The sequence below is a fragment of the Vespula pensylvanica genome, chromosome 9 (assembly GCF_014466175.1).
Source record: "Vespula pensylvanica isolate Volc-1 chromosome 9, ASM1446617v1, whole genome shotgun sequence".
In the NCBI taxonomy this organism is placed as follows: Eukaryota; Metazoa; Arthropoda; class Insecta; order Hymenoptera; family Vespidae; genus Vespula; species Vespula pensylvanica.
The window spans coordinates 2,362,690-2,378,489 of record NC_057693.1 but is presented as its reverse complement, the minus strand read 5'-3'; the positions used below and the strand labels follow the sequence as shown (position 1 = coordinate 2,378,489).

Sequence of the window (15,800 nt, the reverse complement as noted above, 5' to 3'; positions counted from 1 at the left end):
TGATATTTTTATTGATCCTAAATTACGTTAGGATAAAAAGTTTGTAAGATTTAACGAGAAGATCGTTTGTTTTTTCTTTCCTTTTTTTTTTTCTTGTTTCTCTCTCTCTCTTTTTTTTTCTTTCTTCTCCTTTCTTCTGTCCTTCTCTCTTCTTCTCGTTTTTTCTATTTTAAATTTGAAATTAACGATACATTAGACAAGTATTTGGCACGTGAAATAAAATTATACCAGACTCGTAATTTTCACGTTCAAGATGAGATCCGTCGACGAGCCAATCGAGCGTAACGGTGCATGTAACAAGCAATGAAATCAACTTCGGAGCCGGTAACGATGCGGAATTTACGCGTGATTCGGTGGAGCATTGCCAAAATCGTCAGGAACTATTCATCGCGAATGTTACGCGACTGCGGAGAATGGGAGATCGAACCCCGTTCCGGCAAAGGTGGATTAGGTAAACAATCGTTTAGAAAAGATACACGCGAAAACGACGTGTCTTTTGCGTGAGACTCACGTGGCATTTAACAAATATTTCGCGATCTATTAAAAATGAGAAAGAGGAAGAGGAAGAAGAAGAATTCGGGCAAGGCGCCGGCCGGTCGGCAAATCTTTTCCACGTGTCGTCCGATTCGAGAATCAACTTGATTTTCCAAGTATTCTGGCATTCCTTAGAAATAATTTAACGATCTCGTAAACTCCCTCTCTCTGCCTCCTCTCTTTTTTTCCTCTAGTTTACAACTGATTTGTGTCTGACAGATAATAAAACCAATAAGAGGGGCGAGAGGTAGATTGTTAGGCTAGTAGACTATGTGACGCGTTCTACATTTCTCATTTAACGAACACTTAATTGACGTGAGTACAAAGTACTATTCGTTTTTCTTTTTTTCTTTTTTTTTTCTGATCTCTATGATAAAATACGATAATGTTTAATAAAAACGATCAACGTCCAAGTCGGTAGCAACGTTACTTTTAAAATGTTTCTTTTCGTTCATTAAGATTCGGATCGAGTTTTATTAATCTTGTCTCTCTTCTTTTGGACAATAACAATAATTGTTTCTTTTTTCTCTTCTTTTTCTTTTTTTTTTTTTTTTTTTTTAAATTCCAAGATATCGTGAGTAAAACAGGCACGCGTAAAATAAGTTTGAACGTTGCACTTAAACCGGATTGCGTTCATTGGCCGACTCTGATTCTATTTTCTTTTTCTACTTTTCTCTCTCTCTCTTTTTTTCTTCTTCTTTTCTTTACTTTTTTTCTCCACCATTAATGCACCAACTCTATCCTATATTTTTGCGTATAGTCGTGATAAGGAAGGAAATATTGAAGAATGGGGGAGATAAATATGAAAGAAGGAGAAAGAAATGGAGAAGCGAGGAAAAGCTCGGAAACGGATGACTAACGAAATTGACGTTAGTCTTGCTTCGATTGCATGCTAATTGCGCGAATCGATTACGATGGGTAGAGAAAGAGAAAGAGAGACAGAGAGAGAGAGAGAGAGAGAGAGAGAGAGAGAGAGAGAGAGAGAGAGAAGAAGAAAAACGTAGAATTAGTCTAACAGAATCGATGTCTTCCAATTGGGAAAAAAGTGAAAAAAAAAGTCTAGAATTTGCCTGCATCGTATGCTAGCTCTTATCGCGCCTGGGTTCAATGATTTATTCGAGGCTCGTGATGATAAAATGGAGACAAGCGAGTTAAAGCAAACTGCATTTTTTGCACTCTTTTTTTTTTACAAAAGAAAGAGAAAGAGAAAGAGAGAGAGAGAAAGAGAAAGACGAAATTTCATTTTTTTCGTACGATAAACGATAAACTAGAAGGGACCTCGATAATTGGTTAATAACGGCCAAGCTCATAGACCTTTTTATTTTGTCTTTTAATTTTTTCTTTTTTCTTTTCTTTCTATTTTTTTTTTTTTTTGTTCACGTCTGACGTTTCGCAGATAGCGATAATCATAAGAGAGTAGAGAGAAATTCGATAAGAGTTCGAAGGGTCAGTCACAATAATCGTTCGTCCAACCCTCGCGATCGGTAAATGTGTCAACGATCGTCCCCGTTGACACTTGTACTGATATTTACTTATTTGGACGTGACTGAGGATAGATTCACGCTATTAACGGCTTTATAAATTTCGAGCGATTCTCGAACGACGTTTTTATTTCGAAGTGGACGCTGATACGCGTCAATAACGATGCGTTTATCGATTCAGAAAAATACATACTTAGTCGGGATGACTAGTTGTCTCGTATCTGGTAATCGTAATTGAAGATATGTCACACACCCATAAAATATGCGCGTGCGTTGTATTCCCTATACTTTCCCTCTCTCTCTCTCTCTCTCTCTCTCTCTCTCTCTCTTTTCGCCCCCTTCAGCTTGGTATAATGCCGTTGAATAACGCGCATCAAAAGTTATGGCAGCTACGTCATCCTACCGGATTATAGTCCAGCCGCGACATATCGTGGGGTCAAACGCCTTGCTATCGTACTTGACTGCAAGAGTCGTTGAAAGATCGACTATAACATTGAAGAAATGTCTTTTATACATAATGCTAAGAGAGCTTCCGGTTCGTTCGATAAACAATTTTCCCTTGGTGAAATCTTTTTCTTCGATCGTTCGAATTTGAAAAGAAGTATATGAATAAACGATTCGATGAGTAGACGAGCAATGAAGAGTTATCCTTTTAGTGATCGAGTATACAACGATCGAGTTCGCTTAGCAAAGCTTTCATTTATCACTCGATACTCTATATCTCTTTCTAAGCTTCTTCTAACTAGGTAGATCGTTGAAAAACAAGAAAAGTAGGTCGGGTAAAAGAAAGACAAAGCAGCCCACTGTATTTTGTTAAACGGCAAGTGTATCGTAGCGAACGTTACCGACAAACGTTACGAACGAAGCAGTTTCGTTCCTTTTTCTTTTTCTTTCTTTTCTTTTTTCAAGGCTAGACTGTTTCTAAATTAAACGAAAAAAAAAAAAAGAAAGAAATCCATCGAAGTAAATCAACGATGCTCGTTGTCTTCGACGAAGCAAGTATTCGTATCATTTAGCTCGTTTCAATCGATAAACGCTAAACGACTTATAGATCTTTCGATTTTCGTAAACGAAAACAATATTTGGTTCTATCGAGACGAATCGCTATCGAGCTTGTTATTGCGTTTCAGATCGAAAATAGAGCAGACGTATTCGACTATATGCCAAATTCCTTTCTTCCTCTCTTTTCAAATAAAACATCTCCTCAAGTTCGCTTCGTCTCACCAATGGAGGTTTTTGATATCATACTTTATTGCAAACATTCTTGTAAAAATGCAATGGCGTCACGCATTTTTACGACGTAACATTTTTCGAACGTGAAGATTAATACGAATGAAACGGCGATGAGATCCTACAGTAAAATATGAGAGAGTGGTACGATCCAAATGCGAAGAATAGATAAGTATAGATCGTTGCTTGGCCGTTTCATCGAGCAAGCGAAGATGATGATAAAAAGATGCGATATAAATATGTAACCGACATAAATGTATAACGCGATCTTCTTTCCCATTCGTTCTAAACATTGTCGGTGATTCGTTACGATTCTTTTTTACGTGTTTACGTTTTCATCGAAAGATGAGGACCGAGTTTATCTATTTAGTTCGAAAACTGCAGTACGATAAGGCGTTACGTGTCGTTTATCGTTTCGTTGATATTTCGATATTTTTTTTTTCTTCTCTTTTCTTTTTTCTTTTTTTCTTTTTTCTTTTCTTGTCTTCTCTAAAATGTAAATCTTCAAATAGTCGAAGCGTAAAACATCGAGAAGACTCGTCGGCGGCGTCAATTACGGCGAGTTTTATGCTTCTATGGCGCTTGATTTTTATGCCAGACCTTGGGCGGTTCTCGTCGTTGTTATTGCAAGTGCAGAGCCTTCGCTTCGTTCGCTCGCTCGTCAAACTCCTCTCTGCACGTATTTCGAGATGATGTCACGCATTACAAGTACCCACATACGTGAGCCTATGTGTCGATGGTAAACCGTAGAACACGTTCGAAATAACAATCGACTTATCGTTCGCATACCGAACGTAGAAACATAGAAATGCACACGAGAGAGTTCTCGAGAAAGGCTCGATCGATTTTTCGTTAACGAGTAAGTGATACGCGAACCGCACGTTAAAAGGCTATGCTTCTTTATTTGCAATAATAAATAATAAATATTCAAATAAATAAATATATATATATATATATAAAGTGTTTCAACGAAGTGTCCATAAGATTATTATGAAATCTAGTGATTTTTTCAAAAATATTTTCATTAGCTTTCATAATAATCCTGGTAGATACTTTTCATTGAGACACTGTATATATGTATGTATGTATATTTGTGTATATATATATATATATAAAGTTAGATAGATTATATAAGTTTTATATATACACACACACACACACACAGACATATATGTATAGATACATATATATATACTCTTATAATATATATAATATATATATATATATATATATACTGAGTATATATATCTATTTATATATATGAGTTTTATGTATGTATAACTATATATGTAGAGTACATGTATGATGCATATATATATATATGTACACATGTATATATATGTACCTATATATAGATGATCTATTAAACGGAAACAATATGATAATGATGGAACGATTAGCGTATTGTTCGAAATGCACGTGGTTATCTTTCGCATCCGCGTGAATTCTTGCAGCTGCCGCTACGCCGGTGTCAAGTTATGTCAAGAGGTTCTCCTTCGAAAGCAAGCGCCTTTCCCGATACTTCGTTATCTTTTCTGATGCACCGAAGGCCGATGACGACGATTCGAGCGATAAACGAGCTATGATCATCGTTTCAACACTTTTTCCAACGCTTATCTCTTTAATCGTCCCTTGAATAAAGCTGCCGTTCTTCGATGATATTAATATTCATTAAGTTGTTCTTTCGATTTGTTCAAACGAACGATTTATAAATGAACGTTTTCTTTTTCTTTCTTTATATTTTCTCTTTTCCTTCTTTTTCTTCAATTTTTTTTTTTTTTTATTTTTTATTTTTATTTCTTTTTAAGATACATGATGAAACATTTTGTTGATTATTCGAAACTAATTATTATCTATACCTATATAACTTTATAGTCGGATAATGCAGTATTTGTTATTAAAAGTCATTTAAGTATATTTCATTTATAAAAAAATCTTCCAGTTCGAATGGACTTTTAAGAAAAACGAGATATAAATATATTTCGTTAGAATGTTCGTGTACGTTCCTATCGGTTACACATTACAGATAGATTTAATTCGCTCGTTCCGCCTTCTACAATACATTGCGTAAACTCAATAATGAGAGGTTATTTAATTGACACTCATCGTCCGGGGAAACGAAGCGGCGATTTCGTTCCGCATGTAAGTGGATTATTGTTCGTGTATGTGTACTGTTAGTCTATCTCAAGACTCATGTAAGAGATATACACGGAACCTATATATGTTAAATAAAATTACATGTTGGTAAAAAAATAAATGAAATCATGAAAAAATACAAAATTACGAAACGTACTTTGTATTTCGAGCGATACGATTGAATTTATATACCGAAACGAGATTTCGTTTTTAATAAACTATACGTGAATATGAAAAATATATTAATCATTCCGTAAATCGTGAAAATAATTAATATCCACGGTCATAGTAAATTTCATTAATGCGTTTAAATTATCAAGATCAAAAATATAAATTTTCTATGTTAAATATCCGTAAACCATGTAATCTGGATAAATAACATAAAAAATATATCTTCTCTCTCTCTCTCTCTCTCTCTCTCTCTTTCTCTCTCTCTCTCTCTTCTTTTAAACAACTACACAATCTCAAAGTTAGAAGTAATTAAACGCTCGGGTGCATTCGACAACACCATAAATATAAATAAAAAGATCGATGTTATCTTCCTAAATGTAGCTACGGCTTCCGTTTGAATTAAAATAACAAAAAAGGCCTATCTTATTGCACATAGCACGCACATTTGACAGGGAGGTATCACGTGGTTAGAGAACGCGAGAGGAAACTGAGATGGCAGGATACATATGTTAGCTTCCTTTGTGCCTTTGCAATGAAGTAGAGCTGAAGCTTTGCTGCGCCATTGCCTCCCACTACGAAGGTCTACCGAGAAGCCGTAATTAGGTCAACGCTTCGACGATTCGTTTATCTACTTGTTTGTACTCTCGTCTAATACGGCACTACGATTGAATGTACGCTTTCACAGATTTCTTAAACTATACGAGCTTATTTTATCGCGCTTTTGAAATCTTCGATCATTTCTACTTCAAATTACAAATCGATTAATTCAAATTTAGTCTCTATCTCTATCTCTCTCTCTCTCTCTCTCTCTCTCTCTTTTCTCGTTATATCAAACGTTTTTCTTCAGAGAATATTTCAAAGTAATATGATTATTATTCTTATTATTCTTATTATTATTATATTATTATCACTTAGCGGTTTCTCCTTTTGTTTTCGAAAGGAGACAGTTCGAAACGAGAAGTCGATTAAACTCGATAACCCGAGATTTATACGGAAGCACTTGGACAAACTACGTCTCACGATTTATAAAATCGAAAATGTCGTGATAATAGATAGTACAAAGTGCTCGAAATATATCTACTTGTAGTTCGTTACGTAAAATAATAACCTCGGGTATGAAGCAGCTTGCTACTACTCCTTGTGTTATCTTCTATGCAGGCGTTCACGACCGCATGTTTGGCCGTATGAATTCTCTCGTAACATATTGTAGCTTTAGCGATAATATCAATTGCCTACCGACCTAATCTGGTTTCAATGAGTTCTCGTTCTTATAATCATCGACCGTGCCAAAAATATTCGATAATGCTAGACGCATTCTATACTCTTTTCTCTATCTTTCTACTCGTCCTCACCGTCCCTACAATTTTCGATAAGAGACACACACACACACACAAAGACACATGTGCGCGCGCGTATACACAGATGTGTGTGTCTTAACAGCTTTAAATCCGTATAATCCTAAGTCAGCTTGGAAGAGCTCTCTTGATGCATCTTGAATGATTAAATTACTAATGGAAGCCGTGAAAATGTCTGTCATTGTGTTCCATTGCGGTTAGAACTAAGATAGGAAGTAGAATATATAAATCCTTTCGATAGGGAGCTTCGATCGACGTGTAATTACATTATCAAGGATTAAATGATTTTATGAAACGTTTGCCAATGTAAGTTGCCAACTCGGAAAACGATTAATATAACTTTCTCTTTGTTTTCTTATCTCTTTCATTCTTTCTTTCTTTTCTCTTTTGGAGTGGGAGGAGGGATGGAGAGTGAAGAAAAAGAACTCGTGTATTCGTCAACCTCTTCGCGTTTATTTTAATGTCGAACACAAATCGTCGAGTGGTCTCGATCGATTTGTCAGATTAAAATGACAATGGAGTATCCTCATTGTATGATTACGGGCACATTATGAAGGTAGTACGTATCTATTCGTATAAGCCAAGATAATACAATGAGGAATTGTTCGTCCAAAAGTGACGTGCTCTTCTCTCCTCTATGTACGCCGATGTATATTAATTTGACTTTGTCATCCTCTTTCCTGTGCCATTGTCCTCGAAAGTATATAATCGACAGAGAAATGTTCGAGAGATATTGGTGATAAAACGATAAAATTTTTTTCTTACCGTAAATGCAACCTACATAGTAATAGAAACGATTTCAAACGCGATCGTACATATATATATATATATATATATATATATATATATATACACACATATAAGATACGTTTTTTATGAAACTCGATTATTTCTTTAATTTCCATCGCAAAACGAAACTGGTTTCATGCAAGAAAGGAGAAAGTAATTTATAATATCTTTTCGACCACTGTATTGATTATAATAAATCCATTAAAACGCCATATAATATCGTACTGGTTTGAAAAATAATAGATATCTACTTTACCGATACATAGAAAGAAAAATTGTATCACGAACACTTGGGATAATTAGTAAGCAAATTATAAATTCGTAGCGAACGATTAACGTGTTAGAGTAAAAAAAAGAAAAAGGAGAATGAGAGAGGGAGAGAGAGAGAGAGAGAAAGAGAGCGAAAGAGAGAGAAGGAAAGCTAGTATAATTAGCAATTACCAGAAGGAACGATGGTTATCGCATTAATGATAATGTGTATCGTAGCGAACGATCGAAACTTTCTCTTCGTATCATTTCGTCTTGCAGCTCGCTGAACTTATATACAATGAGTTGATTTTAGTGGAGGAGAAGCGAGTATGATTCATGCTTCCTTCGAACCTAAGATATATATATATATATATGTATTTATATATGCATATTCCATATATGTTGATATACCTATATTGTATCTTCATACGGTACATATATTTTTTTCGTGCACGCAATTATATGTAATTTCAATGATCGTATGTATGGATAAAGAAACGAAACCAACAGAACAGTTAAGATCGTCCTTCCGTAATTACTTTAGTAAGTTTGCAATCGAGTGGTTTTTGGGAAAGCGTACACGACCACCTGTTGCTTCGCCTTTTCTTCTTCTATATTTTATTTCTTTTATGGATCGTTTTTCTTCTCGGTGAAAGCCAAGTTCTATTTAGATTCGATACTTTTAAAGACGATCGTCAATGTAAACAAATATATTTGTAGATTTGGATAGGACATTTCTTTTTCTTTTTTTTTCCTGTGTTTTTTCGTTTCTTTATATATATATATATATATATATTTTTTTTTTTTTTTTCTTCGTAAAAATCAAACTTGAGATTTGTCTTACTCTGGAAATAAACGCGCGAAAATTTGCACCGAGCACACAGACACAGACACTCTAACTAGTTTTACCTATCTCCTTCTTGTCCACGTTCTCGCATCGTTATATTGTATGTTTGTACATACATATATATATATATATACATACATAAATACATATATACTTACATACATACATACATACGTCAAGGGGGATCGCACGCACGTGAGCACTTGTACGCTTCGCCATATCACGTGGAACGAACGTGTTCGTTAAGCTCTAGAAGTTAGTGTACCGGTTTAATATATTATCTTCGATCTTTTCTTTTATAATTGACATCATTTTCTTAACGTATATTTTTTCTTTTTTTTAATTTATCTAACGAAATCAAAAAGTGGTTTCGCGATCGTAGAAACGTAAACATTAATTATCAATGTATTCGTGTACTCGATTGATTATAGAAACACGTAACAAAATTGAATCGGATCTAAATTTATTTTCTATCGGACGTATTCTCCGACAAGGAATAATTCATCGTAATATATAATAAAACAAGAAAAAAAAAACCGATATCATACTCAATTTATTTTTTTTTTATGATACTTTTCTACATATTTTGCGAGAATAACTTCAATGGCAATTAACGAATCGACGTTTCCTCATGTGCGCATATGCAAGAACGAAAGGTCTGTGCTTAAATTTACAAGCAAACATCATGTAGCTCTCTTATTATCGTCAAGATAACTCGAATCAATGACTTCATTGTTCTTCCTAAATCTTACGTAACGATTTCGAATTTCCTATTTGCTCTGTGCCATCGGGAACATTCGCCAAAGGTATGAGATGCTTTGATAAATGTATTTTTCATTTTTCTTCCTTGATTTGGCAAATTATTCCGACCGAAAGATTTACTTTTGTTCGTCATAATGACGAAGGAAAAAGAGGAGAGAGGTAGAAAGGGAAGATAAACAAGTTCTCTTCTCTCCGCTTCTCTCCACTCCACTCTTCTCTTTTCCCATCAGCATCTTCCGTGCATTTTCACTGCATCGTTCGATAAACATTTTATTTCGGGTTGTGTCGAAACATTGCCGCGTTGTGCCGCATGCCGCGCATCACTAAAAATACACAACTCTACAGAAGCAGCCCCTCTATCCCTTGGCAGTGAGTGAAACCGTAATCGAAAATAACTCACCGAAACACCTGGCACCACAGTGTTCTATTCCGCTTACCCGAATACTTGGATTTCTCTGAATCTTTCTACCTGATACCGAGTTTTCAATTTACCGACCCTCCTATACGAGTTTATCCACCCGGATGATATTTCAATAGTTACTACGAATCCAACTATTGATCGGTTAACCCGTGTGTTTATTAATTAATATATTCATTATAATTAATATTTATTTTGGGATTTGTTTCGTACGATTAAGTTGCAATATTGCAAGCGATCGACTCGCGAAAAAAAGACTTCATTTATTTAACATTGTTCGTAATGCATTAGTAAAATATTTGCCAAGTAACGTCAGAGTTCGTTGTTTATCTCGTTTTTATATTTATATCGAAGTTTTACGTCAAATAGTGACGAAAGAGTTTTTCTCATTTCTTTTGTCTCTCTCTCTCTCTCTCTCTCTCTCTCTGTATGTGTATGTGTGTTTACACGTTGTAATTTCGGATTGGATAAAAATAAATAGTAGTTTAAAGCGTTCATAATTAATAGAGTATGAATAAGTTATAGGTACTTAGAAATTGAAGAAGAAAAAAAAAATAGTCGCCCAACGTGGGGCTCGAACCCACGACCCTGAGATTAAGAGTCTCATGCTCTACCGACTGAGCTAGCCGGGCTGATGAAAATTTTAGGGTTAACAAGCATATCCGAGCTTCTATTTTCAAAATAAATTCTTTTTCTCTTTCATTTCGTAAGACAAAGTAATTCCATTAACGGGACATCAAAAGTTTTAATAAATTCGATCCGAGATATCTATTGAGCGCGAATGTTTAACTAAAAATAAGTTGGCCGTAAGTCGAAAGAATATTCTTGCGTAGTTTGTGCGATCAACAACCGTAAGCTTAAATTAGATCGATTAACTTGAACGTACTCAAAATGAAATTCGAACGAATAAGAATAGATCTTGGGAATGATCGGATTTAAAAAGAAATCGATTGTTTCGCACGTTTAAAATCGTTTCATCGGATGTTGCCTATAATTTTAGAATTTTTTTCTTTCTTTCTTTTTATTTTTTTTATTATTTTTTTTTTTTTTTTTTATTCGAGCTACCAAGTTGAAATCTAGTAGAAGATTCATTGTAAAAGTAGCATTAGGTAGCTATATTTGAGAACTTTAATATTGGAAACTAGCCAGAGGAGATACTAGCTAGCAACGTGAAATTCTTATCCACCCTCTTCGAGTTCCCTCGATCCTCGTCCCTTTGTATATGTTCGTGTGCCTGCACGTTTATGTGTATATGCTTGTTTGAATCTTAGGTCGATGTACGCGGTCGATCATTGGGTTTTCTCTATTAATCATCCAGCTTTTCATCTCGCGCATAGAAAGTTCAGTTCCGTATAATTCATTCTCGATCATTCATTAAAAAAAATAAAAGTAAAGGCAAAAGTATTTTCGAAGTAAATCAATTTATTTATCGATAGATATAACGATGTTTGAAGTTTGAAAAAAATTCTTCAAGATAAATTTAACGTAACGATCAAAATCAGTTGTTTGCAATATGTTAATATAATTTACATGTATAATGAGAGAATAACGTAATGCTCGTAAAAATATATCGTTACTTTGTGCAATTTTCTTTTAAACTCTTGTCATCATACGAGTTACTCGTTAATAAATCACAGAGAAAAAGAAAAAGAAAGAGAGAGAGAGAGAGAGAGAGAGAGAGAGAGAGAGAGAGAGAGAGTCGAGCCGTTCCTTCGACTGCATTTTATAACGTGACCCTGCTCCTTGTGATGCAACAAGTTTGCCGATCGTTTGATTTCATAATTCTAACCTCGATCGTGTATTAGCGGATTAGAAAGATAACATTGTCGTGCGTTATTAATGGCATTCTAACAACCGATCGCAGGTTTATTGAAGCTTGTTAGTGCTTCCTCAACAACGTGGGAAATAAATCTTGCTTGGCGATAAACGGCAAACATCGAGTGGGCGAATAAAAATATCACGTTCGGTCCATTCGTGTAGAAAGTAGAAAATAAGTAGCGACGCGTGGGCTCTGTCAATCGACCGGTAGAAGCAGCTTGACAAAGACACCCTTTGTCGTCGCTCGTTTCTAATATCGAGAACTTGACACATTGGGAAGTCACTGGCAACGTGTCAAGAATCTTCTTGCTTCGTATGTAGAATATCGACCTCTTTCTCTCTCTTTCTCTCTCTCTCTCTCTCTCTCTCTCTCTCTCTCTCTCTCTCTCTCTCTCTCTGGTCCTCATCCTCATCCTCTCTTCTCGTTGGTGGACGTCGTCCGTCGACCCTGATCAAACTAATGTCTCATCAACGCCATGTTTTTCATCGTAACCCCTAGTAAGCTAGTCCAGCGTTAAACCGAAATTAAAAGAAACCTATATTCCATATTGAGATTTTGTATTCCTATATTAATTCGTACGTCAATAAATGATCGATAATTTCCACTCGATCAAACGATCGAATGCAAAATAATTAAAATTATTATATCGATTGATTGACTTTGCCGTTTTGAAATTTTCGTTTCTTCAGGTTCATTGCTATACGTGTGACACAAAAAATGAATAAAAATAAAAAATGAAAAATGATAATAAAGAAAGAAAGAAAGAAAAAAATGAAAAACATAGACGAGAACGATTGTTTGCTGAAATGACACATACTTAATTAGCCTCCGATAATCCGTTCTCTGACCTCTCCGTACTTGCAACTTAACTATGTATTTCATTTTATATAAATGTGTGATATTTCGTGTCAAGGATGAATACTCGATACTGCGTCTTACTTATTATGATTTTTGTTAAATCATAGCAAATCGAAATCAGTGCGAAGAATAATAGTTAAGTTTTCGATTGTCGATCATTCGAGATTATTCTCCTTTCAAAGTTACCGCCAAAGTTTTATTTGAATAGAGTACGTGGTCAGATTTGCAAATTGTAATTTACGAAGTGTTTTATAACAACGACAATTACACGGTCGTTGATAATAAAGGCAAATTAAATGGAACAGTTCGTAAGTAAGATTATAACTTGCAAATTAATTAGAACGAAGCTCTTGTTAGCTCAATCGAAATATTTAGTTCGCAATTAGTATTAATTATAAGACAATTGTTATTGTATTTACCGAGTATTTTAATAAATATAACAGCGTAAAAGAGCAGAAGTCTGGTTTATAAGATATAATTCGGACGTAGTCTTCAAGGCGCCCGGATAGCTCAGTCGGTAGAGCATCAGACTTTTAATCTGAGGGTCCAGGGTTCGAGTCCCTGTTCGGGCGAATTTTTTTTTTCTTTTTTTTTTCTTTTCCCGACTTCACAATTAAATTGTTTCATGTTTCCGTAATATTATTATTATTATTAACCAATTAATTTTTATTATTTATTTTTTTTTATGTAATTTTATTATTATTTTATTATAGATTTATTTTGTTGTATATATAATTTGATTATATATTTTATTATTCATCGTATATAAACGTATATCCGCGACATTTATTTCATATGACAATCTTCATCATTAGATCGAAGATTTTCTTCAATGCTCTTTTTTGAATTTACCACGATAAAAGGGAATACGAGTACAAATAACTTTCCAGTCGGTGAACCAAGTTGCAAATATGGCTAAGGCTAATGCATAGGTCGCCATTGAATTTACTCTAAATTATATATCGTAAAATTACAACATTTATATTTTAAGAAAGAAAGAAAGAGAGAGAGAGAGAGAGAGAGAGAGAGAGAGAGAGAGAGAGAGAGAGAGAGAAATATTCAGAAAAGGAAAACAGAAACTCAAAACATTGCAATACTCACGTAAGAGAATATTTTGCTTGAAGGGCTAGTAATTTTTGAAAATAACGTGAGAATGATATCTGACGGGAGTCCATCGTTTCGAATCGTTTTTGGTTAATTTTTCAAGAACATTTTCCACAACCATATTATTTCCTCGTCGATCGTATCGACGTTCATATTTTTCGATACGCCTCGTAACTCGATTCTCACACACATGATTCACATTACGATGATATTCTCGCATCGAGTGAAATCCATAGGCGGAGGCTGATTATCGTAGGTGGATTCTCGTACGTAAGTTAAAACGGGGAACGTATTCACATTTTATCGTCATCATCGAGCAGCGTATTTATCGTGAATTCGATAACGATTCGTGGAAATGCAAGAAATAACAGTGGTGTACGTACATAACTAAATACGTACGCAAGTATTTCCCTTACGAGTCTCGGCATTGCGCGATTTTGCACAAACAGGCACGTCCACGTACTACTACCATATGACTTTCTTCGTCTTTGTCGTGAACAAACTCGCGCACATGGAAACGTATTACACATAGTGCTCGAAGACGATTTGCATATACATACTTATGTTAATCCAACGTGCCGCGTATTCCACATTACTAGTCGACAACGTCGTTCCTTTAGAATATTATGGATTCACGATTGCAAAGCTATACCTATCATATATGCTTCGCCTACTCGTAAATTAAATAAAATTTATACGGATAAATCTAACGCGTTAATGAATTTTTGTTTTTTTTTTTTTTTTCATTCTCCTTTTTCTTTTTCTTTTTTTTTTTTTTTTAATGTAAACGTCGAATGTTTGAACGATTGTTCTAATCGATTGTGCTTGCGAATTTATCTTCTTCGAAGAATGCGAAGATAAGGTGCGTTGAGAATCAACATATTCTTCTTCTTATTTTTTCTTTTTTCTTTTTATTTTTCTTTCTTTCTTTCTTTTTTTTTTTTTTTTTTTTTTTATTCATTTATTTATTCAACGAAAGAAAGAAAAAGTAAAGAAAATAAATAAGAATGGGATACGGTGTTAAAAGAGAGGGAGAGAAAACGAGCTTTCTTCGAAGGCACGTACGTTGGCCTCGTTCTTTTCGCTTCTAATTTCGAAGTCTACGAACGAAATCTAATGGTATCTTCAAGCATGGCACTGCCACAAATCTTCTTCCCTCTTTGTTTATATGATTCACAAGACTCCCTGGCTCGTTGGACTCCCACGTTTTTTTCTCTTTACTACGATGCTATATTCGACGTTTTTTTTTCTTTCTTTCTTTCCTTCTTTTTTTTTTTTTTAGTCTTTTTTTATCTCTTCTTTTTACGAAATAAAAAACATCTAACACATGTTCGCTTTCTCGTAAACTCCTTTCTCTTTTCTACGCGGTTGCACGTGTTTCTATCTTTTCTTTTCATCTAACCGAAACATTTTTTAAATTATCCGTCATTTGAGGAATTTAAAAAACAGAGAAGGAAACATAGATATACCTATGCGTATATATTCTCGTCAAGAGATCACTTTTTAATTCTAAAAAAAAAAAAAAAAGAAGAAAAAAGATATGTATATTTATATTTATGGAATCTAATAAATTTCTAATATTTTTTATACGGAAAAAGTCTTCCTTCGAACGTAATATAACGCTTTTGTGCAACTCGTTATCACATGTTTTTTTTGCAAAAGCAATTTGAAAGATCATCGGGAAGGTAATATCATGATTATTTGATTACGTGGCGTTGAAATCGAGTGCAGATAGGATCGGACAATGTCGTAAATACGTTAAACGTTGTTCGCTCATAAGTAGAGTCATGTTCCCGTCCTTGGCAAAGAACAGTCGAGAATAATGCGGGACATTGTCCTTGAAATCACGCTATCCACGATTCTCGATCCTATGATCTTACACCTCTATCTTTAAATCTTATCTATATCTCCTTCCTTCTTCTCTTCCTTTTTCTCGATATTAACAGCTACTCGTTGCATTAATTTATTTTCTTGTTGTGCATTGCGTACGTAATAAATCGTCGCTTTTATCACGGTTTTTTTTTTCTTTTCTTCTTTTTTTTTTTTT

At 34.6% G+C, this 15,800-nt stretch overlaps 1 protein-coding gene and 2 non-coding genes across 5 annotated transcripts in view; 2 read left to right on the top strand and 1 right to left on the bottom strand.

Moving 5' to 3' along the window:
- Positions 1–15,800, top strand: part of LOC122631724 (sestrin homolog) — a 92,111-nt gene that overhangs the window by 41,723 nt on the left and 34,588 nt on the right. The gene's annotated exons all lie outside the window — the stretch shown is intronic.
- On the bottom strand, positions 10,532–10,604 carry Trnak-cuu. Its single transcript has one exon. It is a non-coding gene; the product is annotated as a tRNA-Lys (tRNA).
- Positions 13,149–13,221, top strand: Trnak-uuu. The gene has a single exon. It is a non-coding gene; the product is annotated as a tRNA-Lys (tRNA).